Here is a 13,447-nt window from a genome sequence, read left to right on the forward strand (position 1 = left end):
TTCTTCCACAAGGAACTCCTGTGGACAAATGGTCCGAGGTCCACACCTCTGCTGCAGATCATCTTGCTTGGATGTTGGTGTCTCCTACATAATATCACTTATCTTTATTTTCTAGCATTTGAAAATCTGTCAATTTGCAATAGTATAATTTTCAATTTGGATACCGAAAAAGAGATGATGTTAAAGGCTCCAATTTTATAGAAAAAATAAAAAATAAATCCAGAAAATAGGGGCAGATCAGGGAAACCACTTTAGTCTGGTTCATTTGCAAATTTTTGGCAGTGTTAGTAATATTCAAAATCATATCTTCAGATGCTAGAAAAACTAAGTGGGTGAGTGTATGTTTAATCATGTAGCTTCTAACTTTTTGGATATATAGGGATAGGAAATTTCTTTTTAGGAAGAAAGAAGATAAAAAAATAATATTCCTTTACACATTTTTGAGGGAGATCATATAAAAGGTGAAATTAATTAGTTGCTGCAATTATAATCATTATATGAAAGATATAAACAAAAATTGATCTTTGAGTTTTTGGTTGCTCTTGTCATGTCATAACTTGCAGAGTTAAACTGACTTGAAAGGAAATTTTAAGTTTATGAAGTAAAGGAAAAGAATAAACAAAGTCTGAAATATCTGGATAATTTGTATAAAAACAATACACTATAAAAAGTTAACATTGATAGATTATTGAGGCTTAGAGAGATTAAGTAACTCATACGTAGTCATTATTTAAAATATTACCAAAAATTAAATTGCCACATAGGTTTAAATTCATGAGATAATAGTTTCTCTCCATCTCAATTTCTGTTTTATTTGATAAGCCATCATCACTTCAAGGTTTAATAAATTTTAAAGTGTTCTAAAGATGTAAATAGACCTAAAAGGAAAATATATTGGAAGTATAGAGACAATAAAGTAAAAATATAATTGTAATTTTGTCATAATTTCCTGTATTGAAACAAGGAGACACATGGGTTTTAAATCACAAAATTTAAAAAGGTGACTTTGAATGGATTCAGTTCTTGCCCGTAGTGATTGGGTGGATATACAAGTGAGAAGTGAGCTGTTGCATTAACAGGACTTCAAAGGTAAAGGCATGGAATATTTTCCAAATTTTTTAAATTTAAATTCTGAATTGATTTACAATGTACTAGCTTTGTTTTGGGAAATTTCTGAGAACGTAGAGTAAATTGATTTTCTGAATTTAGTGATAATATTTAAGCTCCAGAAATATCCAAGTAACAAAACTTTACCAGGTCAACATGAGCTAGTTGAATCAGTTACTTATTGTAAATAAATGAATATAATTTTCCTGAAAAAGTGACAATGATAGCCAGATATAGAATAGCACATACAGTTGAGTTGAAATTAAAAAATAAACCCTTTGATAAAGTACTATGTAAAAAGAGCAATATGGACCAAATATAATAACTCATTTCCTTTGTCCCAGCTACCCAGGAGGATGAGGTGGGAGGATTACTAAAGCCTGGGACAATGAAGTTGCATTGAGGTATGATTACCTCACTGCATTCTAGCCCAAGCAACAGAACAAGACCTTGTCTCAAGCATGAATGAATAAATAAATAAATAAAATTTAAATATACTACAGTATGCAAGTCTCACAAGTTCATGACCTTGATAAAATAGTGAATTGGGTGAAAATTTGCCTTGGTTCAGAGGCCAGCCTATAATAGTAAACTTGATGGAAATACAAAGTCCTATCAGTATGGTCATTTACAATTAAGTACTACAACATATTTTCTGGTAGTAACTTTGGAAGAAATGAAGTGGATATTACAGTAGGTTTTTCTTCCTTACTTTAAACTCCAAGTAGCTAAGAATCAAGGAAGAAGTTGACAAAATATTAAAAAGATTAAGATCTATGTACATGTCTGCTTGTATAATAAAATATGAGAGTGAAAAATATTACTCAATCCTATCACTTGAGTCAGATAAAAAGTTATCATATAACTTGCTTTAAACTTAAGAAGATTAGGATAATTCATTATATCTGAATTAAATTTAGAAAAGAAACAAAGGAAAAGAGAAATATCTTCCTTTAAGGTTGTGCCAATTAAAAAATATTATACTCTTTATCAATAATTTTTTATTGGTCTTTGCATTGTCACTTCCTAGCACTAGATAAGACATATAGAATAGGCATTAACAATTCTTGTTGCATTAGTCAATATACAACACTGTAAGACTCAGGGGTATATAATACAACAGAACATGTGGCAGGGTTAGGGACATGCACATATTTAGGATGATAATGTGATTTATGTTATTGTGAGTATAAAATATAAAAATTATAATAGATTTCAAAAAAGAGAAATTGATATTTGACCATGAAGTCTGGAACATCTTTATGAAGGGCTGTGTCTGATATGGACAGAATTTTAATAGTCTGGTGAAGAGACAATGTCTAGGAAAAATAGTCAGATAAGAACAGCAATGATGTGGATAGAATACAAATGGACCATAGTTAGTGGTTGACTTTTATTGGTTTATTGGGAAGCTTGGAGACATAAGAGGAAGTAAGGTGACAGAAGAAATGCAGGGTATAGTGAATGAGAAGAGCATGTGACAGTGAATTTAGCAGTGACAGAGTGATATGGGAGGAAGAAAACACATTTGTAAACTATATAGAAATTCCAAGATGGCACACAAATTTATATTTTTCTTATATTACAATAAATTATCATAAACATTTTCGAATATAAAGAAGTTGAAGAAGTCAGATATAGGTACTGTGATACCTCACTGCCAAATATTTCAGCATATACCTCCTAAAAATAAGTCCATAACTACAAAATGAACATAATATCAAAACAAATAGTAATAAATTTAGTAATTTATTATTATCATCTAATAATCCATCCATATCTTTATTTTTATGAACCAAGATCACAAATCAAAGTTAAGTTCATAATTGACTATTTGATTGTAAGATCTTCTTAGTCTCTTTAATCTAAACTAGATTCTCTCCAGCTTTTTTATTCATTTGTTTTTACAAAATTGACTTTCTACAGAGACTAGTTCGATTGCCTTTCAGGATATCTTAACCATTGTAGATTTATGGTTAATTCCTCCAGATATCTTTTAACTTATTTTTTTGTATTGTGAAAAATAAAAATTAGTTCTAAGGTTTTTATTTATTTATTTATTTATTTTCTGGAGACAGAGCCTCAAGCTATCCCCCTGGGCAGAGTGCTGTGGCATCACAGCTCACAGCAATCTCCAGCTCCTGGGCTCAAGCAAGTCTTCTGCCTCAGCCTCCCAAGTAGCTGGGACCACAGGCACCTGCCACAATGCCCGGCTATTTTTTGGTTGCAGCCATCATTGTTGTTTGGCGGGCCTGGGCTGGATTCGAACCTGCCACCTTAGATGTGTGTGGCTGGCACCTTAGCCACTTGAGCCACAGGTGCCAAGCCTAGTTCTAAAGTTTTGATGGGATTTAGATTAAAAAATTTTTAGAAAGAATGTATCATAGTGATGTCAAGTACAGTACAACCTCTGTAAGTTGATCCTCTAAGGGATTGTAACAAACTGGTCAATAAGTAGAGGTCAATATAAGGAACTAGGCCTATTGTACTGATACATACATGTGGTACATGTCTGGTCTGTGAAAATAGGTCACTTTAAGGAAGTTCTTAATGTAGTGAGGTGATCAACTATGGGGATTCTATCATATTTTTTATGGCAGCATATCATGAAGCATGTAACATCAATTTGTCCCACTAATGGAATTCAAATTTGCTCACTTACTGTGATACAAAACAATCAAAACTATCAAAAAATCCCATAAAGGCACACAGTTTTCCTTTTTAATTAGCTATGAATGTACACAATAATTCTTCAATACTAAATGGAACATTAGTAAATATCCCTAGTAGTTTATGCAACAATTGATGATCTTTTCCTGAATCAATTATTTTCATTGTATAGTGTAAAATTATAATTTTAAACGTTTTTAATCTCTACTAATACATTTCTTTGGTGCTTTATGTCTACACATAAGATTTACTCTTTTCAGGTAATAATTTAAAGAAAAAAATGTATGTATTTATATATGTCTATTGTTTTCTTTTAAAAATTATCAATCTTTACTAAGGTCTAGATAAAATCGGCTTCTCCAATGATAATGAATGAATTTTCTTTTGGCCCTCTTTCCTGAGTAATATTATGGGCTCATGAATTTAGTTTTGAAAGTTGTAGTCCTTTTCAGAAGGCCCCAGTATTTATTTATTTGTTTTGTTTTGTTTTTAAATTAAAAACCTTCATTATTCTTTTAATTCTTCCTGGATTTTTACTGTAATATTACCAGGATCATTTTGTACTTTTTCTGCTCCCAAGACTTGGACCTGGAATAAGCCATATCTAAAATAAATTGTTATACTGTTTTTTCTTTAATTCTCTTGGTTTTTGAGAAACTGTCATTTAGTGCTGGAAGTACTTGCTACTGTGATATTTTAGCTTCTAGACATTTTTGACATAAATAGACATTTAAAAAAGGCATAGACATTGATATTTTCAAATTATAACAAACATTAATTTCTTCTTTAGCTCTATAATAACATGAATACATGTATTTATTCAGTTCCTCCTGAAACATACACAAAAATAGTTTCACATTTGAGATTTCATTAATAGTATTAATAATGAGGCTAGGAGAGATTTAAAATTACTTTGCAATTTTTTGCCATCACATATCTTTTTAAAGACTGCTGAAAAATTACTTGAAGTGATTTTATCACTATATATAGGTATACACAGATTTATTTATATATGTCCATTTGTTTCTGTGTATTTAATGTTAAGATTTGCTTTATTCCTGTTTTGAATTTGGAATATGTAAAGTACCTCATAATTAAATGTCAAATTAAATGAAGAAGGTCTGTTAGAGAATTCTTGATTCCATTTCTATCTCCAACACCTTACCTAAACTTTTCCTCAGAATATAATCTGATATTAAATGAATAAAAGCATGAAAATATGACTATTTTCAAAAGAAAGTACAATAAGTAAAGGCCTGCCTTGAAATGACCAAGATGTTAGAATTAACAGGTAAGGATTTTAAGTTAGCTATTAAAGTTATACTCCACGATGAAAGAAAATATTATTTCAATGAACAAAAGTAGGAAATTTTCACAACAGAATAAAATTATTTTACTGTCAAAAGGTATAATATCTGGAAAGAAAACAAGCTCGATTCTGGAGATCTAATGATTGGTATGAGTGCTAAAAGTTATATGAGTTAATTTCCTTATGGTAATAATTATATGATATATTCCTATATAAAATAATCATGCTGTACATTTAAAACATATCCAATTTTAACTTAACAAATAAGCATTTTAAAATGAGTCAGATGGACTTATCAAAAAATGGAGATGACAGGAGTAAGTATCACAAAATTTGAAAGTAGATCAATAGAAACTGTCCTGACTAAAGAATGGAGAAAAAATGAATTGTAAGTAAACAGAACCAGCTTGCCTGAACTAAATAAATGAATATCTCTAAGGCTAAAGAGAAGTGATACCAGATTAATCTAGTAAGAGCTAATACAACCTTGGTAGCCACAAGATGGAAAAAGAGTACCTCTGCCAAGACTAGACAAATAGATCAGCACGAACCACCTGCATCTTAAGGCCATGTGGTCCTTTCACATTTTCACAAGGGAGTAAGTGTGTATTAATAGGAATGATTAGCCTATATATATTTTTCAGAGTTGATAAGATTTTATTTCATTTTATTGAATAATGCTGTAATAGTTATAAGTTATTTGAAAAGGCTGCCTCTCATTATTTTTCATTTATCACTTTAAAACCAGTGTGATAAATATAATGAGACTTTGTGAAGGTTTTGGCCCCATATAGCTTTGACAGCATGCAATAGGTTTTTCTGTTTTGAGACTGTCACTACCATGGAAAATAGCTAATCACAGCTGCATATATTTGAGATAAATCTGGGTCTCTTCTATGCAAAATGTCAACCCAATTTACATAAATGCATTAGCATTGTAAATATAAGTCTACCTCAATACTCAGCCAATGAAATTAACACAACATTGAAACTTTTAATAATATATTTATGAAACAACAGGTTTCTAAAATTTAATTTTTTCAATTAAAATTGTAATGAATAAAACTGTTGTGCAATGGCACAAAGATTTCCTATATATTGTTAAGGGAAAATAGTAATATTTGTTAAGTCATATCAACAGTATGCTAAAATTTAAATTATAAAATAATATTATGCAAACATAACATACACTTGAAAATTTATGGAAAATTACACTGGATGAAAGAATTAGGAAATAGAGAAATGGTCAATGATCACCTCAGCTCTAGAAAATGAAGCTGTCAATTTTTATTATATATTAAATTAAAAACAAAAATAAGTAGAATGGGATAAATTACTGATTTATTATAAATCACTGATAATTTATTATCCTTTATAAATTATAAAGGGTCTTTGTACATATTTCTTCATTTCCTTTTGATGCCTGAATCACATCCTCTCAGCGTTCCCAATTTCAGCACTACCAAAGTGGACAGTTCCAAGTATTTTTTTTTCAGAGTTTTGCCTCATTGAGCGTCACAAATCAGTTTCTCTATGCTTTTATGAGTAAGGAATGTATTCTTTTGTCCAAAGGATTTCCAGATAATTGCTCAGACATGATTAATATCGATTTTAAGAGTATTTTAGTTAAGATGAGAACTCACTTTATTCTACTTATCCAATTTCCTCATTTTATTCTCTCATTAATTTCTTTATAAAAGTAACAAACTTGTAACTCAAAAACTGTTAAGCAATCTGTTTAAATTCACAGAGCTAATAAGAGGGTGAAACTATGATCAAGTCCTAGCCTCATATACTTTTAAAAAAATCCTGTGTCCTTTAGCAATGCCACAAGTGCTTCTAAGAAAAGAAAACACAATTTTAGTTTGTAAAAATAGAACTGGACTACTTAAATTGAGGGCAAACAAACACCATTGTTCTCTCCCCTAAGTGAATCACATACAGAGCATTGATTTATTCATGGGGCTGAAGTCTTTCTAGAATAAAACAATGTAGCTAGTGAAGTCATGGATAAAGCATTTTATGAAAGTAAGAAGAAACGAGAGATGTTTAGCTAGGGAAGAGGAGGTCTAAGTCTTAAATTATTTCCAGAACTTTGAACAGATGTGTGTTTGAAGAGAAATTCATATTGAACTATGCCATAATTAAATACTAGAACCACTGACAGATGACCAACCAAGAGACTGTAACAACTTGTCAACATAAGGCAGCAGGCAACGTTGTACTGAAACTTACATGTGGTGCATGTTTGCTCTATGTAAATAGAGTCGACTTAAGGAGTTATGTAATGTAGGGAGGCGGTCAACTATGGAAGTTCTGTTGTATAGAGAAGAAGTTGTTGAAATTATTTCAACAGTAAGAAAATAATTTTGTCTTCTGAAAAGAACCCAAACATATTTTATGTTTGTGACTTTATGGCAGAATGGGGTATTGGACTGACTTCTCACAAGATCAAATGGGAATATGTACAGAAACTTTCTCTTTGGTCAAAGGTTAGTTAGAAAGTTTGTTTCAGCAAGAGATGATTGTCACTGAGGAAGTTTCTCTCAAAGTGCATGCAAAGAATGTATGCAAAAAATATGTTTTTCATTTTTCCTAGATGTAAGTTTAATTGGATCCAGGGGGGATTATGTCTTCATAAGGTTTGCTTTAGTGTTTACTTATCCATTATCAGAAATGCCCATTATTTTCTGAGTCCTTAAAGAAGTTTATGAAAAGCCAAACCTCAGTGAAAATTCCACTTAAAAAGATCCTCTTTTGGAACAAAATTCTTATAGACAGGTAAAGATGAAGACAATGATCTCAAATACAGGTTATCCTAAATAATTTAACAAACAGAATATTAATTTTGGCTAAGCCAACTTTGCATTTTTACCTCATCTTTTGATTCCTTTAGTGTCAGTTATTTTTTTCTTCAGTGTTCTCTATTCAAACTTAATCTCCGATTTTATGGCCCATCCTTGAAGCTCTTATGTTTCTCAATAAGCTTCTGTCAATTATGGACTTCTGTCTTATGAGTGATCAGAATTCAGAACTGTTTATGGAATATTAATCTATCAAACCATAATATCCTATTCCAACAGTACTCAAAAATCTGTGTGCATAAATATTGCAAAGTGAAGAAACAGTGTATAAATGAAGATTCCCAAAATCTATCCCTCTAAAAGTTGATTTAGGAGATACAGAATGGGGAACAAAAATTTGCATTTAATGAATGTTTCACATGATATTAAGGCAGGTGATCCCTACTAGTTTTCTTCCTTATGTTTGGTAATGTAATAATAACTATCTACCCATGTCCAGAGTTTCTGTGAGGCTCAAACTGAGATAAAGTAGAGGACAGATCTGTTGATTATTATTATTGTTAGAAATATTGTTTGTGCATTTCTTTCCATATAACATTTCTTATTCTTTCCTTCAGTGTCTGATTCAGGGCAAAATTGTGGAAAGTTAGAGATAGAAGTGATTTTAGAAATTCTGTATACCAAACCATCTGATTAATCAATTCATCCACTGACCCATTCATGTACTCTGATATTCTTTTGGAGGTACAAACAGTATTTAGGAAAAATCCACAGAAAGAGTAACTAACTTCCAGCTTATGTCAATGGAGGATTCACAAAAACAGAACTTTTATTTATTCTTCATCTTGAATCTGAAGTGGAATTTTAGCAAACTGCTAAATGTGGTATAGCTGTAAGAAACATTTAGCCAAAGACAATTTAATAGAGATGATTTATGCTATCATGCTGCTGTGGGTCAATTTAGAATTTGTCTAGGAGGCAATAAAAAATCATTCAAAGTCTCTTTTACTATTCACAAACACACACAACCACAAACACACTATTGCAATTATTATCCATGTGCCATAGCTACGTAAGTAACTAAGTGAAATGCAGAGGTGAGGAAAAGTGTTAGGTGAGGAAAATGCAGAGGTGAGGAAAAGTTAGGAGTTTATTGTAATAGTCTATAATGCTATTTTAGTGAGTGGAGAGAAAGAATTTTACTTAGTAAACATTACATTAAAGTTAACATATTCTATCCATAATGGCTTCTAACAAGGATTAGAATTCAGATATTCCTGGTGCACCTCTATATGCTTCATATTGAGAACAGAGCCAATTGTCATGATGATTAGACTATCTGGGAAAGCTAGAAACTGGACCGTGAGGAGAATTGAGCGTTAGACTCTTGAAAGAATGTACCACTTACCAAAGATGGATGGTTCTGAGTCCAAAGATGAGCTTTAGAGTTAGAACTAAGTTCTAAAGGTTAAGCCCAGAAAAATTGATTTACTAAAGCAAACTCAAATGCAATAAACCAAGGCTATAATATGGATCTTTTGTAATTAAATAATATTCAGTATTAGTTTCTTTTTCATGCCTATGTTTTTCTATGCAAATTGGTCACAAACTATTGGATGTCAATAATACTCTTCCATTTTCCTGGACAATGGTTTAAAAATAGTTGTTGAAGTAGAAATAAATTAAAACAAAGTAAAATAAATAGGACCCCTCTCGAATGTTAAGGATATCTAATTCATCAAATTATTTCTTTAATTCCTCCTTTGTTATCCCACTTTGTGCGTTTATATGTGTGTATGTATGAGTGTGTCAGTGAATCTGTCTTCAATTATCTGCATTCTGAACTTTGTCTAATGGAGAACATCTTCTTGTTTGTCCAGGGAAGAGGGACCATTGATTTTAAAGGTAAGATAATTATCTACAAGTCTCTACAGGTGTAAATAACAGTGGAAAAGATAGAATTATTTATGACTTTAAAAGGTATAATTAACTCACTGAATAATGTGAAGAAACTGAAAAGGGGTACATTGAGGGAAAGTTAGTGAACTGCTCCCTGAAGGGAAGCTCCATGGGGGTTCTGATGCAGAAACTTCCCAGGGTATTGTGGGAATGAGGGCAGTTTAAGTGCTTTATTTATACTGAGCAAAGGCTGAAATATTTTTCAGAGAAAGATGACTCCCTGACAAAAAAAGGAACAAAAACAAGTACAGCTCAATCCTGTGATCCCTCAAATCAGCACATTTTCCTTTATTTCTTTTCAGAAAGGGAGGTAAATTTGAACTGATTAAGACTCCATATGTCATTACCACAGAGAAACTAACAAAGGACCAGAAATCCAACTGAATAAATCAGGGTGTGTGCTGCCAAGGCTGGCAAAGGGACTTTGTATTCTTGTGTAGTTACTGAGAAGGCTACCCTCATCATCTCTACACACATACACACATGCACACCCATATGCACATGTACACACACATCCCAAGGTCCAAAGTTCACTTCTGTTATATGCACATTTATCTTCCTAAGATAACACTAAGAGTTATAATAAACATAATGAGAAAAAATAAATGGGAACGTTATTTGCAAACAGCACATGACACTGTAGAAAATCTTGCTAATAATTGAGGGGAAAAATAACTATTTCACAATAAAACCACATGCCTGTAGTATGGTAATTGCACTTCCTTTTCACCCTTATCTAAATCCAATTAGGTGAATTTTCCAGCAGTTGCCATTGCAATATTGGTATCTATGGTAACCTCTGAGAAGAACAGAAAAAAAGAGGACAGCTTTTGTGTTGTTATGTCCTCATATTTAAGGAGTTCTTGGAATATGTACATTTTAATCTATATGAACTACAATAAGTTACAGAGTGTTTTTATTTAGCTGTGAATCATGTACTTTGGAATATAGGGTCATGTTGAAAGCAAGCACTACTGGAATCAGTGGTGCCACGGAGAGAGATGATACAATGTACCTTCTTGAACGTGGCTGATGACCGGCGCAGAGATGCCGTGATAGCTGCTTTCTGACATATGGGGTAAATGAGATAAGGAGAAACAGGGTGAAGTGAGAGATTATCTTTCCAAACCCAATTAACTCTGCCTCATGAAACTTGAAGAAGCATGGTTTCCATAATACCCTATCTTACAAAGAGTGGTAGAAAGGGCTTTCACGTAATCAGCCATTTCTTTGCAGGGTTCAGACCGAAGACATAACATGTTTCTGATGTCTGTGGTTCCTGTTCACTTTGCGGACAGCGTCCATTTGCACCAGAATATCAAAGTCAGTTAAAGGAGAGATTGAGATAAATTACTGGAGATCTGATTAGAGTTGTAATTCTGCCATCTATTGGGTAAAGGATGGATGATATTGTATAAGCACTGGGCCAGGAAGAGGGAGAACAATGGTCTCCAGATTTACAGAACTGATTGGTGGAGAAAGCTCTTTCTGCTTTTCATTATATTATCCCTACTAGAACATTATGCAATGAGACAGGATATAAGTAAATGTCATCTGAGAAGGCCAAGATGACCCCTTTGCATAGGAGGATTGTTTTCTTCACAGTTCAGTACAAACATGCTTTGATTCATGCCTGATTAGGATTTCTGGTACAATTGCATTCTAATTCTCTAACAAGTATTTGGATTTCAATTTTATTCTGAACTGCATCATTTAATTTTCTACCTGCAAATTACTTTGAACTCCCCGGAGATAATACTAACTAAGCCAAGGACATCATTATGGTGTTCCTATTATTTGATAGCTACAGATACTAATGAAGAACTCCTAGCATGGCACTATTTATTTTCTGCATGATGCCTGATGGCAGCAGTTCTCCACAGGTCTGACTAACATCAGAGGTTCCACTCAGTGAGGTGGGAGACAGAAGAGCATTTGCTCTTATTGCATATGTAGACTGAAATAGTCTTGAGGGAAGGAACCATTTTTTAGTACTTATAATTATTGAATTCCTAAAATTAAAAGCTATAATTCTTTCAATCTTTGCATTAGTGGCTTTAAAAATACCTCTAATCCCTATGCCAGACCTACAAAGAAAATAATACCACACATTTATCTCCCCTTCAATCATTATTACCGATAAAGATGCCTAAAGAAAAAAAGCAACTTTTAATTTATTCAAAATCTCACAGTTACTATGTGGTTAAGAAGATTGAAAACAAAGCCCATTAGCATCTAAGTTTTATTCCTTTCCTCTTTCATCACACCGTGTCCTATTCCAGTTATGCAATTTAATTTATCCATGGCTTTTAGTATATCACAATAAGATGGGGTTTGTGGATGATTCCGGGACTGTGAAAGCAAAGAGAATAAATAGTCAACTCCATAATAATTTTACAATGATAATTCAACACTCTTCAGTGTATTCTTTGAACTTACAGGATTTTACAGAACTATACTTTTCTTTATTGTATGCTAATAAAAGTTTTGTAAATTTTTACACAAAAATCGGTGCTAAAGGACAGAAAAAAGTAAACAGTATAAAAATGTGTGATTTCTAGTCCTGAAAAGACATCCGAAGGGTTAAGTATAAATGTATTTTTAAAAATATATTATTTAACAATTGATAATGACTAGGAACATTTATTAATTTCCTATGTTCTATTCACTCTGTATTAATCATAAGAGCTTTATCATATTTATTATTGCCTCATCCTTAAGGTTTAGGATCCATGGGTTAGAGAGGTTAAGCATTTTGTCCAACGCTGTTGTTTGAATGTCCCCTCCAAACCTGATGAAGAAACTGAATCTCCAATGTGGCTGTATTGAGAAATCTGACTTTTAAAAGGCGATTGGATCATGAAGACAAAACCCTCATGAAGGGATTCATTCATTCCTGTATTAATGGCTTAATGAGAGACATGAGCTATCATGGTGGCACGCTCAGCCCCCTCTCTCCGGGAGGCCCTGTGCCGCTTTGGGACTCTTCAGAGTACACCTTCCAAAAGTAGGTGTACAAAAAGGCTTTCACCACATGTGGCGCCTGAGCTTTAAATTTCTAAGCTTCCATAAACATAAGAATTAAATTACCTTTTTTCCTGTTATTATAAATTAAGTAGTTTTGGATATTTTGTTAAAAGCAACATAAATAAACTAAGACAGATAACTGGTTCAGCTAAGTATGGTGTTGTTGATAATACGTGAAAATGTGAAAACAGTTTTAGAACTGTGGAATAGACAGAAACTGGGAGAATTCAGGAAAAGCAGGCTAGAGAGAGACTTGTCGCAACCTGTCGGGCTCCTATGGCCCTGGTCTCGGTTAGTGCAGGAAGAAAACAGGCAAGAAGCGGGTTAAAAGTACCAGCTTGTGGGAGGCAGGCTAGCGCTTACTTTCCGGGTAGCCTCGAGCACCCTCCGCACCAGCCTTTTATTGAAAGGGAATGATACAGGTGAGGGGAGAAATTAACAATGACTACGGGCTGAGGGCACGGGCTCTTCTTCCACAAGGAACTTCTGTAGACGAATGGCCCAAGGTCCACGCCTCAGCTGCAGCTCATCTTGTTCAGATGTTGGCGTCTCCTACATTTCTAGTGTATTA

This window comes from Otolemur garnettii, unplaced genomic scaffold (assembly GCF_000181295.1).
Source record: "Otolemur garnettii isolate 467f Iridium unplaced genomic scaffold, OtoGar3 scaffold00012, whole genome shotgun sequence".
NCBI lineage: Eukaryota > Metazoa > Chordata > Mammalia > Primates > Galagidae > Otolemur > Otolemur garnettii.